The 6,012-nt window shown below is 24.7% G+C and overlaps 1 protein-coding gene across 2 annotated transcripts in view; it reads left to right on the top strand.

The window, feature by feature from the left end:
• Nucleotides 1-6,012, top strand: part of LOC113553070 (monocarboxylate transporter 10) — a 312,565-nt gene that overhangs the window by 178,568 nt on the left and 127,985 nt on the right. The window lies entirely within an intron of this gene.

The raw sequence follows: 6,012 nt of genomic DNA, 5'->3' as shown, positions 1-6,012 counted from the left end.
ATTCCATAATATTAACTCCATCTCTTTCCTCACGATGGAGCTCGAATAGAATACAACAAAATACAATCTATAATTCGTATCCCTTGCTGTCTTCTACTGTCTTTAAAGTTGAAATATATTAGGACATCCGTGTCATCATCACTGTCAGATTTTGTCATTAAAAAAATGATCTGTCACTTACTCAAACACAAAATGTCTCTTATTCTTTAGTGTGTCTTTATTTGGATTTACAAATGATCGATGACATAGCAAATTTAAATACCCACAATACTTGAGTATTTGTGTATTATATATGTATATATATATATTGACTATATGGGTTCATGTTCAGAATCCACGATATAAATGTCCATCGAAATCAATAATAAATGCACCTACCCAAATACTACACAAGTTTGTAAAACATCACTCTATGAGAATACTAAGTTTTTGGTCCCATAAATAATTCATAAGCACAAAATGTAATATGACCAATAATTAATGTTATATTGCCTATTCAAATGCAATATGTTCAGACTTGAAACTGACATTACCAAAACAGTAAACACATATTAACAACCCTTCAGAAAACAAACTGTTATCTGTCACACGAAATAAATAGTAGATGTATAAAACTAATTTTGTAATAGATTCTACTAAATCAATGCCAAACGTCCAATGAAACAAAATTATTATATTTTTAGTAATAGGTATAAGGTATAGAACATAATATATTATTATAAGCCGTAATTATACTGAATATTTACCTTACAACTGTAATATACACGGAAAATGTAACCAAGATATTAAACAAAAAAACAAAATATTTTAATATGTATTCTAATATGCATAGATATAAAAAATAATATTTGTTCAAGAATTCACAATAAACGACACAACGAAATTTAAGTACACACTACAAATATTTAAAAAATCACATAATATTAAATAAATGCATTGTAATCTAGTATACTTGTAAACCTAGTTTTTAGATTCTGAGTAGAGTGATGATTCTTTTGATTTTAAAATGATGTGATTTTAAACCTTTTTAAATTTAATAGACAAAAATTCTTTGTTTTTGAACTTTGATAGTGGTGTTAGGTATACAATTGGATATAGTAGGTACTTAAAAAGGGGAAGAGAGAGGGATTCAAAAAACAAAATAACACAATTCTAAGTGCATTTTAAAATAACCGAGAAAACGAAAAAAAAATTTAAGAAAAGTGAAAATTTTTATGTAAAACAAGTTTTTGATAAAATTATTTTCGTTTTTATTTTAACACAAAAATTATTATCTGCAGAGACTTGAAATGTTCACAGAATATTCAAATTATTATTTATTAGAAAGAAAATAATTTTTAAAATATTTTAGTTTTGTTTATGTCATCAATAGGAATTGATTCTTGCACTATTTTTATTTTTATTTTGATGTATGTATTCATATTTAAAGAGTTTATAAAAACGTTTTGGTTTTATTAATAAAATAAATATAAGGTAACATATATATAAAATAATATAAGGTTAAAATTATATGACATAATTAGAATAAGTAAATATGAATCTTATAATATTTAAAATTTTTTCATCAAAATTTAACTTAATACAGTGTATAACTAATATAATAAAATAAATAAAATTTAAAAAGTTTAGTATATACATATTGTAGACTTAATTAATAACGCGGTACACATGTAAAAGTAAAACTGTACAGCAGAATGGTTACCTACTTTCCCCTTTTTAAAAAAAATGTTATAATTTAGTATTGTAGTGAATTCGTTTAAATTGGATCAATTATTTAGTTAAATTATGTAGTGTTATAATATAAATTATGTAATTGATTTTTCTTTTTTACACAGCAACAGCAATATTCGTGATCATAAATAAGATTATTATCATATCATAAATTAAAATGCATGAACCTGTTTTCAGTCGTACAAGACTATATAATCAATTTTTGTAGAACTTAATGCAAGAAAGTTGAACAATAATAACTTCATTATAATATACTAGGTATAGATCGGTTACAAACTTACGGCGAGGAAAACATACACAGCAATATAACACACTTTGCTGAAAATAAGATAGAAATATCTATAGATTAGATTCACGACAATGAATTTATTTAGCAAAGTATTCCTATGTAGTCCTTAATACCTTTCGTCCCATACGAGTTATTTTAAATTTCGCATAGTTACATGGTATTATCAAACCTTTACAACGGTAACCTATAGGTAGATCATCATGGTATCATCAAAACCTGTGAGTGTGCGAAATTTTTATATACCAAATATTTTTTTTTAATATACTATACGTATAGATTTGAAAACTATCAACATTTTTGAAAATAACTTGACTTTTTTTTATCATTTTTTAATTTTTTTTTTTTTGGCAACAATAATTTTTAATTTCATACTCTGAAGAGAAATATATATTGTGTATATAAAATTTCAATTTTGAAAGAGCATTTAATTATTTAAGTATAAGTAGGTAATTAAAGTTGAAGACCTGAGTTTAGTGGTATACTCCAAAAATGTTATTTCACTGCAGAGTTTTTAAATTTAAACAAATTACCTTGAATTAATTATTTTATCATTATTTTCTATAACATATATAATTATTAACGGATCAATAATGATAATGCTTATCGTTTTTATGTAGACGGAAATCAGTCGAAAAAATCTTGTCGATCCGTTCGGCATATGTATCGCGAAATTTGATTTCGGGTATCGTGTACGGGAAATTTGTGACACTATGATTTACTGCTGAACCACCTGGACCTCGTAGCCACTGGTATACACATATACAATATTTATATAGGTACGTTTCCCACCCCATTCTCGTTTTGTAAATGTTTACCGTCCGGCAGTGATTGAGGTAATCGCGTTTGTCATGATTAAATTTCCTTTCCCGAGAGAAAATTCGAAAAAAAACTTATTTTATTGCTGCTTGTCGTGACAATGAACTAATACGTTTCAGTTCAGATAGTTTGTCGATTGCATTTTCGAGAGTTGCCACATGGGTTTCGCGTTCACACGTAATAGCTATTCAAAGCAAAAAAGTTTAATTTATTCTACGCCGTTACTCCAAGTGAAATAGTACAAAATACAATATAAAATAGCTCATGATTTTTTTCGCTTTTTAAAGTTAAGAAAGAAATAACATCGAAATGTTCAATTTCAAATATTTATATTAAAATAATAGTTATATATACTGTAATAAATACATAATTTAACAATAATAATATTCTTAACATTTGTTACTCGTTACTGAAAATGTATGACTTTTAATGCAACATATTTATTGTAACGATGTTTTCTATTAGTTTTGATCAAATCTTTTTTTTAATTTTAAAATCTGCATTAAATACTTATACTATGCATCATAATGGCGTAGAATAAATTAAACTTTTTTGCTTTGAATAGCTATTACGTGTGAACGTGAAACCCATGTGGCAAAACTATGTATAGTATGAAGATATCATGTGTGAATTATTTCTTTGTTTGTCATTTAAATTTCATTATCATGATCCGTAACAATAATGTTAAGTTTTCAAAAGTATTGAACCGTTGTTTTAAATTGCAGGGGGGGACGTTACAACTATTATACAACTGTCTCGTAATAAAACTACAAAATACAATAGGTATATAGATATTATACTAGCGTATTATAAAAGTTTAAGTACATTATAGATATTCATTACTTATAGATTTTATTTTATATTGGATAATTTTTATTTTTCAGGTAAGAAGAAAACAATTTGTACAATACGTGGCAGTGGTATTATTAAATATATAACACTTAAAGTCGAATTTTCTGACATATCAACAAATAGTAAGAATATTTAACAATAAATATTACTTCAGTTATTAAATTTATAGTCTATAATGTAATATTTTACATTCAGCTCAAGATAAAAATTGATATCTTAGTCTTGAATGCAATTTTAGTAGTATTTGTTATATTCAATTACCTTAGATACGTATAATACATATTAATAATAGTATTTAAAATTTTGTTGATTATTTAAGCGTTGAACTTACTTTTTTTGACAGGATTACATGTAGTTTTCACAGAATTTATCAAGTTATATATTTAATTATATACCCTCAAGACTTATATTATTTTTTATAACTTTAACATGTTGTGTACTTATTTATATTATAATATTATAATACGCCACAAGCAATATTCGTTAACTTAGTAAGACAAATTCCCTTATTAATTACATTTTAAACCAACCTAACATACTAAACGGATCCGGAAATCATAAAATAAACGATGAATCGAGTTATTATTTTTTTTTTCTATTATTGCATCACTAAACGAAATTCATTAACGAAAACATCAAACTATTAAACAGGTGGAACTGAACGTTTTAGATAAGTCATTTCTATGTCTATTAAAGTGTGTTTAAACTGTTTAAAGACCCGTAGGCGTACACGTTCGAATTCAAATATCGTTTATGTCTATTACATTCACATATTTTTCATATTTAATTTAATTTAATTCATAACAACATATACAACTTAGTATTATGAATAGAATTAATATTTAATCATACTCTATAGCGTTATGGATCGTCATATTTTTCATGTTATAACTGTTAATAGTTGCTGTGTTAAAGTTCTTAATTACATCAACCAAAGTGTATTAAATTTGATAGTTAAACTAATACTTGTTGCTATATGAAGTAAATAATTTCTGGAAAATAAATGTAATTTTTATTTTATACAATTCTTAAAATAGCCTAATAGCAAATTTGAGCAAGAAAAATGTATTATTGTTCGTTATAATAGACGTTTAAAATTAAAATATACAAATAAAATAAATATACTTATTATATTTTGATAAAAGATAACGTTTAAATACTGTTTAAATATGCTACAGTTTAAATTACTTATTATTATTGTTTAAATTATAATCCTATTAACACTCGCTGCATGTATAAATACATTCATAAAAAGTTTAAGTATGTACACGCATACAGTTTTTAATTATTTATTAATAAATTAAAAAACACAAATGTAATATAAATCGTAAATTTATTATACGTGTAGTATTTTTAAAGAATATTTCTATTAATTTCATAATATTGTAATTGGGCTTAGTTAATATAATTATAGTTTAATATTTTATATAATAATATGTTGTAAATCTGTTTTTATGTTATGGAGTTTGATTTGTTTGTCATATGTTTTATTCAACTCAATCATATTTAGTGAATACTTTATTTTTGTATATTCTATTATCTGATTATTCCACCTCAATATTTTATTCTTGGCAATAATTTACTGAAATTACTGCTAGATTAAGAGGTTAGTTATTTTTAAAAATATTTTTTTATGTTATTTAGATCATTTACATATTTAGTAAATACCATAATATAATACTATATAATATAGTATAATATAGTATATACTAACTCGATGAGTTATAAGAAATGTTTCATTACAGACGTTTTTTTAAATTATTCGTATACCTAACAAAATATGAATTATTTATTTATTACGATACCTTTATTTCATCTTTTTTTTCCCATGGCTTGTATATTATATATTATATATTATATAAATATATATTTATTATATTATATAAATAAACACACACACACACATATATATACTATAAATATTTAGCACGTGCGGACTTGTCCATTACTTTATTGCCTCTTCGTTGTAATAACGATAAGTTTCACGTTACCTTGCAAATGTCTGCAGTTATTCGATTGCTCTCAGTATAAAGTATCGTTCGCGTGTGTAAATACCATTAGGCGTTTCAACCGGTTCACTCCGTAGGAGACGATATTAGTAGTTTATTTGTGTCGGTTGTACAACGACAATGGATTTTTCCAGACTCGCCAGGAGGTCTGTACCCGCAGGCGTTATTTTGTTAGACATCTGTAGTTATTATTTTCGTTCTTTAATAATCAATTATCAAAATATTAGACGAAATAATAAATAAAAAATAAGTTTAGCAGGCTGAAAATTTTTTTTTACAGTAGTAAATTATATATTCGTTTGTTTATTCATAATA

This window comes from Rhopalosiphum maidis, chromosome 2 (genome assembly GCF_003676215.2).
Source record: "Rhopalosiphum maidis isolate BTI-1 chromosome 2, ASM367621v3, whole genome shotgun sequence".
NCBI classification, from domain to species: Eukaryota; Metazoa; Arthropoda; class Insecta; order Hemiptera; family Aphididae; genus Rhopalosiphum; species Rhopalosiphum maidis.
This window is presented reverse-complemented; position numbering and strand designations above follow the sequence as displayed.